The 10,325-nt window shown below is 41.9% G+C and overlaps 1 protein-coding gene and 1 long non-coding RNA gene across 3 annotated transcripts in view; both read left to right on the forward strand.

Moving 5' to 3' along the window:
- Window positions 1–10,325, forward strand: part of LOC118419593 — a 52,657-nt gene that overhangs the window by 25,311 nt on the left and 17,021 nt on the right. The window lies entirely within an intron of this gene.
- On the forward strand, window positions 372–1,587 carry LOC118419594. Its single transcript, XR_004831639.1, has 2 exons — window positions 372–835; window positions 1,282–1,587. It is a non-coding gene; the product is annotated as an uncharacterized LOC118419594 (long non-coding RNA).

Below are 10,325 nucleotides of genomic sequence, written 5' to 3' on the forward strand. Positions count from 1 at the left end.
GCAGGGGGATGGGGAATGACAAAGGTTCCCGCTCTGGCTCTTGCCAAAATTGGTAAGAGGGAGCCTGGTGAATGCCTGTGAATGAAGTACTTGGCGCCAGCTTCCGGCCCTTGCCACACCGCACATTCAGTGGTGGCAAGGGGGATGGGGAATGACAAAGGTTCCCGCTCTGGCTCTTGCCAACATTGGTAAGAGGGAGCCTGGTGGATGCCTGTGAATGAAGTACTTGGCGCCAGCTTCCGGCCCTTGCCACACAGCATATTCAGTGGTGGCAAGGGGGATGGGGAATGACAAAGGTTCCCGCTCTGGCTCTTGCCAAAACTGGTAAGAGGGAGCCTGGTGGATGCCTGTGAATGAAATATTTGTTGCCAGCTTCCGGCCCTTGCCACACGGCACATTCAGTGGTGGCAAGGGGGATGGGGAATGACAAAGGTTCCCGCTCCGGCTCTTGCCAAAGGACAAGAGGGAGCCTGGTGGAGGCTCAGTGATTGGGAGACATGTGGATTTATGAATCATTTTTGTTAATATTAATTCATCCTTTGGACTTGTTTTTAGAATTTGTGTAGATGTTATACCAAATGTCACTGGTTTGACTTCTATATGATGGCTTTAATTTCATTCATGTCAATCCTTCTTGATCCTGTCAGTTGTACCTTTTCATTTGCAAGTACAAGTTGTGTATATGTATTTATTATACCTCTGTTGCAATATTCCTTTATCATTCAAAAGCATTGTGCATTAACATTTTGAAGTGTCCACAAATGTGTAAAACAAAGATTGACATGTCTCTGTTTTTTTTCAGCAGTAAGAACATTGTGCTCATGACACACAGCAGGTAGGGCTTGTTTTCTTGTCGCTAGACTTGCATGTACATGTACTAGTAGGTGTAGACTGTAGAGACAGGTGCAGAATTGGGATCGAAGAGAAGATTTATGTGTAACACAAACACATTGTTATCTTCTGGCAACAATATGTATACTTTCCAAATCAATGGTATAATTATTTCATCAAATATTTGATTGATGTCTGCCTTGAAATGCCAAATCTCACTCTCCTGTTTGCATTGTTAAGATGGGACCTCTAGAGAAGAAAACAATTGGTCCATGAGAAGCTGTATTTGGAGGAGGCACACAGATTTTGTCCCAGGCAGCAACAGATTGATGGCAGATTGCAAATAGTTGTGGAAATGTGTACTGTTTCCAAATCTGCCTATAGTTTGATGTTTCTGCTTTGCATTGAAATTCTAACTTCCCTGTTTCTGTCCTCCATACCCCTCTACAGAAGAGAAGCAGAGCTTGGTCTTTGACTGTATGTGGAAGAAGCAGACTGACTTGATTCCAACCAGCCAGAAAAGGACACGTAGATATTGATCGCAACCGATTCTGAAAAGATGTATATATTTTGACGGAATTGTAATTTTTCTGCGAATAAGATCTAGTATGTAGTTTGCTATTTTTCCAGATTAACTTGTAACAATGTAAAAACTTAAGCTCAAATTACAGTGTATTTACATTAAGTCAATCAGATTGTGAGAGCAGACAAGTGTAAAATTGCAATTTTGTGAAAGTAAAACTGTAAAGATTGAAAGTTTTTTTTCATTCTTACTGTTTGCTGTCTGTGTGTATGTGTGTGTGTTTGTAAGAGAGAGAAGAGATAATCATTCTGAACTTCATCCCACTTGCTATCCAACATGCCATCAACATTTTTTTAATACAAGAAGACCAGAGACTTCATCATTGTCAAGACATGTATGCCAAAATTGCAAAGGCCCTGGAGGTATATATCACAGGCATTTCCATACAAAATTTTGTTCCAATACCATGGCAATACAGAGGGGCCAAAAATGTTTCGTTCTACCGTGCATATGTCGAGGGCACCCTTATACCAGATTCCATGTTATTCTGTATTAATACCAGACCACAGATATCTCCGTTTTGGAATGTTTATTTTTTTTGATATGTGTGATTGTGGAAGAACATTGTTGCATCGGCAGAGGGGCGGAGGGAAAATGGTGCATTTGCTCATAAGTAAATGTCGGCCTTCCTTGTTCATTTCGAGAAGTTACTGTTAGAATGTTCGATTTCCGCACAGGGGTGATTTGGAACAGTTCAATTTTGCATGGGAACGGGTATGGCTGAAATATGCTGTATTTGCTCTGAAGCAAATGTCGGCCTTTCTAGTTACATACTACATTCACACCGTGATCGGTGTATTCTACCCTTTTGATTGGATTTCCCTTCCTATTCTGTTCTAAAGAAACGGATTGTATACATGTAGCATAGTGTGTGCGCTATGCCCAAATACAGGCACTGTGAGATTTAAATGAGGCACGCCAATGTCAGAGCTAGAGCACAATGAAGCAGGCAGTGCGTAGACATTCAACCTGTCTTTTAATTTAAGTATGTATATCGTCTGACTTATGGGCTAAATTATAGAATTATCCACTACAAGCTGTACGAAGACTAAATATCTGCTGGGGATCGTCAGAACTTTGCCGCATTTACACGGTAAAAATTGAAACAATTCCAACAAAACTTATTATGACACATGTATGGACGCTACAGAGTACTGTCCAGCAAATGATACGTGTTTGTCTCCATTATTTGACATGTGACACCATGTCTAACATTATCTACATTATAAATGACCTTTGCTTGACTAAAGTACATGTAGCTTTCTATCCTGTACAGGAGAGCACATGACAGTAGCAAAAGGGATTTTGGAAGAAGCTACAATGATCCGAAGACGTCACCGGTTCTCCCAGACACGTCTTACACATTCAGTTATTTACCAGGTACCCTCCGAAAGACATGCTAGTATGGGGTCTGCGAGCGTTTTTTCACCAGGCGTGACCACCTGTTTTGATTCATAGTTTAGAATCACTATTACAATAAGATAAATACAGGCAGGATCGTAGCTGGGAACAAAGGCACAACCCGCCGTACGTGTAATTTGTCCGTACGTTTTTGGGGAGGTCACGTCCGCCACGTATTTTTGAAAACGTTCAAGCTGTACAGGACAGACGCGTCACCCGTACTGTCACGTACGTAGGGCGAATTCGCAGCCCGAAGGCACACAAAGTTTTACCTGCACGTAAAGTTCTACGGCGTGTCTGCATGCTCCAAAACCCGTCGGGTTCCCTACGAGTTCGCACGGAGGCGGTATTTACTACTTACTGATCCCAAAAGATTGCCCGCGTTTTGGCACGTAGACAGCACGTATTTGCACGTCCGGCGGGTTGTGCCCTTAGCTTAAAGAAAATACTGCAATTTAGACATTTTCTTTTGCAGTGCTCAGTGCTGTCAGCGATAAAAGTAGATCACAAACTACGGCAAGGTTGGAAATCTGTTCATAAAATGAACGACCACAAGCCTGCCGACAGAAAGTTACGTGCGACCGCACTTGTTCCGCGGTGGAACCTGCAAATTTGGGCGGGCAAATCTGTCCCGCTTTCAGTATACGTATCAACCAGCCGCCGGACACGTCGCGAGTTCCACGTAGTTTCATTTTCTTTTAGAGACAAAAAAGTAGTCCGTTCCATGACTCGGGCGTCGACATCCCATTCCAAGCAACCTTGTCGTTGAGGAGTATTCCATGCTTTTCAAGGTTACCAATTTACTTCTATAGATTTTGTAAACCGATTTTATTGGACATGAAATCTGACATGTATTCATTTATTTATTGGCTCCAGTGCTGAGCCAACTGACATAAAAATCGACGACAGGGTCCATATCAAATTGAATATGATTTTTCTAAAGTTTTTAGGTGAGTTCAGTATAGGCGGATCATATTTTTCCGGCGACACCTCGACACCTTGTTGGCAATACATATAAGACAAAAAACAACTGAATTCAACGCATAAACTAAAATTGATGTGTCAATGAAGCAGAGCTGCGACGCATTGGCGTGGAAAAAAAGCTCCACAAAACCCCCCAAAAAACTTGCCGGAGCCGAACCTCTGCTTGGAAAGTAGAAGTGGCTTAAGTCATTGATCTTCTAAACAGAAGCTAAACGTAAATGAAGCCTACTCAAAATGTCTTGAATTTCTGGCGTCTTGAACGTGTCTGGACTTTCCTGTAAGGAAGAGAGCTCGGTGGTTCCCTCTCGACTACAAACTACAGTGTATTGTAAAACTAAGTCAAAGCTTGGGCTTCTGAAAATCAGAAATGAACGACCACAAGCCTGCCGACAGAAAGTTACGTGCGACCGCACTTGTTCCGCGGTGGAACCTGCAACTTTGGGCGGGCCAACTTGACCTGTGCAGTAGTATCAACCAGCCGCTTGACACGTCGAGAGTAACAAGTAGTTTTATCTACTGTTAGAGACAAACTGGTCTGTACCATAACCATTGCGTCGACATCCCTTTCCAAAAACTTGTTGTAGCGGCGTATCTCCCTTGTATTTTCTCCATTTAGCTTATGTATGATATTTGACTTTGAGGTTTTGGTCACAGACGAAAATATTGTCAAGAAATTTATGTTTCTGTCAACAATTTCCGCTCTCATTTTCAATCTCTTATAGATTCTAACAGGAAATCTAGAGGGTACGAAAGAGAGCAAATATTCTACTTTTTGTCGATATACAAAAAAAATATGTTTCCATCGACTTTAAGAGCGAAATTCAGCCGTCTCCAATCTGCGAGCGGCCGTGTCATAACTTTGACTCCAGAATAGAATGTGCCCGGTTTTACTTTTAAGGTATCATCTACTCTGGACAGGTCCCCATTCAATAAATCTCAAATTCTTGACCAGAAATCTATATACAATGGTCCCATCTTATGACAGCCGAGTTTAAGTTTCAAGATACGAAGTGATATAAATATGATAAAGAAATAAATGTAAATCGAACTAAGAATCTCCGACGGCAGAAAACCGCGCGCACTTTTGAGACAGTTGTGTATGAACCGCCGGGTGACGGGACCACAAAACTTTTTACTTGACTCGACAACCCCGATTATTCCAATATTTCATTGCGTCTATAATTTTCAAGCTTCGCAATGTACTCCTATAATAGATTTTGTAAACAGATTTTTTATGTGACATGACATCTGTTGTAAATCGGTTGATTATAAAGCAAATTCTTTCAACATCTTTTTAATTATTTATCCATTTATTCCAGAGCTAACTGACAAAAAACGACAACTGAGTCCATTGAAAATGAATTTTCTGTGTTTTTTAAGAAGGCTTATAGGCTTGGGCGACACATACGACAAAAAACACAACGGGAACCAATGCAAAAACTAAATCGACGACACGGTCCATATGAAATTGAATATGATTTTTCTAAAGTTTTAAGAGAGTTCAGTATAGGCGGATCATATTTATCTGGCGACACCTTGTGGGCAATATATATATATAAGACAAAAAACAACCGAATTCAACGTATAAACTAAAATTGATGTGTCAAAGCAGAACACTTCGGCTTAGAAAACAGAAAGCCCGACAAAAACGCCTAAAAACTTGACAAGACTTGTCCGAACCGAACCTCTGCTTAGAGGTACAACAAACAACAAACAAGCCGCCTAAATCGTCGATCTTCTAAAAAAGCTAAGTGCAAATGATGAAGCCTGCTCACCGTTTGCAAATTTCTGGCGAATGCTGCGCTCGTGTGCCTGGGTGTTGTTGTTGGAGTTCAGCTCGGTGGTTCCCTCTCCACTTGAACTGACTTTTGCAGACAACAACAGCCCTTTTTATCTGTTCTGAGGAGTTGGTAACTTAAAGAAGGTGCGGCAAGGTGCGGCAAGACTGACAGGAGAGACTGTGTTAACGTCATGCCTAATGGACCTTCTAAGATGGGTATCGGGTGGATAATTCTTAGGTCGCTTCAGTTCAAGTATTCTTCTGTGTCAATTGTCACGCAGACGACAACTGTCAATCACTCGGAACAATGCACAAAAAGAACAAAATGGGCCGGTACTGTGCGTCACAAGGATCGCATGTAGCTTATGTAAGGCTTAGGTCACATTTTCAAAACGGGGACCGGCCGGGATGTTTTAAGAAACGAAAAATTAAAATGTATACCTAGAAATATACACATATCATGCCCATGAATCTTATTTTGACATTTTGTGTATTTTGATGTCTATTCTGTCATTCTTTTCGCTCCCGATCTCGGTTTGGAAATGTGACCTAAGCCTTAATGGGAGGGGGGTGAAATGGGGATTTTATGAGAAAGAGGGAAAAGCTTTATCAACACAACATGAAGCAAAGTGACTTTCGTAAAGTCGTCTGTAAACTACATCATGTAATATGGGAATGAACAATATGGGATAACAAACTTGACTACACATGAGTGTCACCACCTGTTCTAATAACAAATCAATCTTTTATGTGTTTACCTATCCTAGCATTATAAAAGCTGCGACGGCAAATAGTCAAATTGTCTTCTAGTATCGAGTTTCTTGAGACATCATGGTGCTGAGACGTTGTTTCGTCCCTCAGGTCACTGTCATGCAGGGGACCGGGAATGACGCTGAGAGATGCAGAGGATCATTTGGTAAAACTCTGCTGAAATAACTTTAAAAAATGACCAGGTGTGCCCATTTTCCTTATCACATAACACAAATACGTCTAAGATTATCTTATTTCTTTCCATAAACATTTAAAAGACATGTATTTTCTCAAAAGTCCTACACTGATAACAAAGACGGATCCGCTCAAAGCGAATCGAGGTGTTATAATCTTTTTTTTATCGCTTTACCATCATATGCCAATATGGAAGGATGCCTACTACAGGTCCTACTATAATGTACAGTCCTGCATGACAATATTCGGCACAGGACTCGTCACAAAACTTGGAATCAGCTGCAAAAAATACACATTTCAACCGGAGGACATAACACAACCAATTGAAACAACGAATATCACACTCACTCAGTCGTATAGCTAGGTAGCTGTAGGGGCAGTCTGTCCGTCCACAGAGGTTCTCCACTTCTGACGGTCGTCGGCCAGTCTGGTCAGCTAAACCGCCGTCCTTCCTGACCAATCCTTGACATCGCTGATCCACGTTCGGCGAGGGTGATCCCCCGGCCGCACTCCTTCTGTCTAAGTGCCTCTCCATCTAGATACAGTCTAAACCACTGCAGCTGCAACAACGAACAAGTTGATACTGTAATTTCCAAAGAGAAGAATATGAACAGCATTTTGTAGTTGTTTTTTAAAAACATTTTCATACAATAAAGTTCTTTGTTCTTTATTCATTTCTTCTTCCAACAATTCATGATCTAGAGCTTGGCAGAGTTGGGGAGTTGGTAGGACATGTTGATAGCTATTCTAACAGTAAGGAACATTTCGGAAAAGGAAAGGATAAATGGGGGTGGGAGGGTGGCAATCCAAAAAGAGTGTCCATTGTTGTTTTGCAAGTCGTGGGTAAAACAGTGGGGCGTATCAAGAGATGGCTTAGCGTATGGGGTCTTGTATGTTCTCAAACAAGATGGTCTGTACACAATAAGATATTTGACGTCGTGTTAGCTTGGAGGATCATATAATACCTTCGTGTCCGGGAATGAATTCGGATTCAGGAACTTGGCACTTTACCTGCCTTCAGCGATGGCGCCTCTGACGCTTGACTTGCCTCATGGGTGTTACCTGTAGATCGATATAGATCATAGACTGGTTTATAGACTGGTTTTATTGATTGAAAACTCCTGGCAGCCAAAAGGCTGAATTGTGAGATTCACAGTTACAAAGTTTTCACAAACATCACAAACACTACAAGTAAAAAATATATCAATCAACTTATATAACGTTACATTTGTTGCCAATTTACAACATGATGAAATACAATAATCATTGCACATCAATGTTAAATAAAAGTTATTTACTGCTGTTCAAGAGCTTGACAATGTACGGTAATGGACTTTGGGCATATCGTTTTGTACGTGCTGACATGATGTCGATTTTGTTTTTTGTCTTGTTTCCCTCCCCGCGACTTCACCTCTTAAATTATGCATGGTAGCCAAGTGTGGTACAGGTTTGACTTGGCCAGCTTCTTTCCAAACTTCAGGCACAGGTCTTCCCTCCTCTCATAGAACTTCAGTGCTTTGCAAGACTGCTCATTTGAGAGGGTATGTCCTAGGATAATCCTAGTTGCCCGTCGTTGGATCTTTTCTATCTTCACGTGTTGTGTGTTCGTAAGGCCAAGGTAATCATGTAAGACTTTAAGTCTTCTTCTGAGCCAAGAATCACGTAGAAGACGTAGTAGTTGTTAATCCTGGCTTAGGAACGATGGAACGCTTCGTGCAACTTAAACAACAGATGAGGGGAACGTGATAAGGAACAAAGTAAGGCCACACACCTCATCAACAGTTCAAAGCAACTCTTAAAGCCAGGATGGCTTCAAGTATTCTGACTTTACCTCAAGAAGCATTTGTCAGGGCCACTCGAGAAAACCTGACTTGATGCGTTGTGCATCAGAAGGGGGAATTCATTACCACTTCGAATTCAGAGAGACTGAAAAAGGCTTTGTTGTGGTGCTGTGACATTCCCCCTTTAGGCATATTTATCATCAAATATTACCATAGATTGTCAGCACTTAATTTCCAAGTAGATGTTCAGCTCCGGTTGCTGTCGTGTTTAGTCGTCTTTGCCAGACTTTCTATTTTTACCTTTTGTCTTGGCCGCTGGTCCGACAAAAACGACTAAAACACACCAAAAACAGCTGAAGCTTGGAGAGTACTTAGCGCCGTGCCTTTCGCTAGTTTTACACTTTGGGCAACGCGAAGTCATCTCAATTGTATGTTGGAGGAGAAAGTTAAATCTCATTATCTAATGATATCCCGTTGGCAATAGTCATGTATTTGTGTGTGTGTGTGTGTTTGTTTGTGTGTGTGTGTGTGTGTGTGTGTCTGTGTGTGTGTGTTTATGTGTGTGTGTGTGTTTATGTGTGTGTGTGTCTCTGTGTTTCTGTGTGTGTGTTTGTGTGTGTGTGTGTGTGTGTGTGTGTTTGTGTGTGTGTGTGTGTGTGTGTGTGTGTGTGTGTGTGCGTGTTTCTGTGTCTGTGTTGGGGGGGGGGCAGTGTGGTAAATGTACTCCCTTTTTGAGGTCACATTTTTCAGGAATTATGCAAAATTACCAACGTCCTCGGTTATACATCTGGGGCGATGTGGTGTTAGGTAGCCCGAAGAAACGCCAGACGGAGATTGTGTTTAATTGACAGAATGTTCCCTTATACAAAGCCGTTGGGCCGGCCGCTGTGCCCCTGTCATGCCCTGAAACGCGGCATAATTGGAGACTGGCACGTACGCCAGTACACCGCTGGGCCTGACCTTGAGTGTTAAGAAGACTGCATCAAAAATGATCAAAACTGTCCCTTTTCAAGAAATACAAAAATTGCTACTGCCCGTGATCAGCATACTAACATGAATCTGGAATTAACAGGTATCTGCGTGTGTGGTGTGTGTTAGTGTGAGTGTGTGTGTTAGTGAGTGAGTGAGTGTGTGTGTGTGTGTGTGTGCGCGCGTGTTAGTGTGAGTGTGTGTGTTAGTGAGTGTGTGTGTGTGTCTGTTAGTGTGAGTGAGTGTATGTATGTGCGTTGTGGTGTGTGCATGTGTATGTGCGCGCGCGTTTATATGTATGTGTGTGTGTGTTTATGTGTACATGAGTGTGTGTGTGTGTGTGCATATGTGCGCGTGTGTCTGTGCATGTGTGTAGCAATAAGTAGAAATGTCTGCACCGTGTTAAGAGATATTTGCTAATACCCCTTTTCCACAAGGACGGCGCTCTCGCCGCGCTCTCTCTGCGACCTTTAATTTGACAGACCGCTCAACGAATTCTATAGAAAAGAAACGATTTTTTACACTCTGGAAATGTTGTCAGAAGTCTTTTGATAGATTTTACTCAAGAAATTGACACTTGGAATATAGGATATGAATGTAGGATACAAAAGTTTAATGGAAAAGTGTGTTTTATCGCCACTGTAAACCCTTATGACTGATAGAATTGTAGATATATGCAACGTTTCATGAAAGTACACATTATTAGGTTTACAATGGTATATACCTTCATGGGGTTATTGTAAAGTAAAGTAACAAAAAAAAAACAATATCGAACTGGTACGCTTTGTTTCAAAGGTGTCTGGGAACCCCAGCACTGGTGGGTGGTGGTGGTATAGAAAGCCAACAGGACAAGGGTTATAGGGATAAAAAAGACGTAGCCATTGCCTCCATCCGTTACTTCAGCATCTTGAGATATGATGTTCGCAATTTTGCTGAAGATACAGAAGACCTGACCAATCAGACATCATCCTGAAGCGATCGCGAGAAGGTTCGCACAGACAACTTTCCTGGAAAAACAAGTCAAGGGAACAATCGCTGGATTCTGATCCGG

The sequence above is a fragment of the Branchiostoma floridae genome, chromosome 7 (assembly GCF_000003815.2).
Source record: "Branchiostoma floridae strain S238N-H82 chromosome 7, Bfl_VNyyK, whole genome shotgun sequence".
NCBI lineage: Eukaryota > Metazoa > Chordata > Leptocardii > Amphioxiformes > Branchiostomatidae > Branchiostoma > Branchiostoma floridae.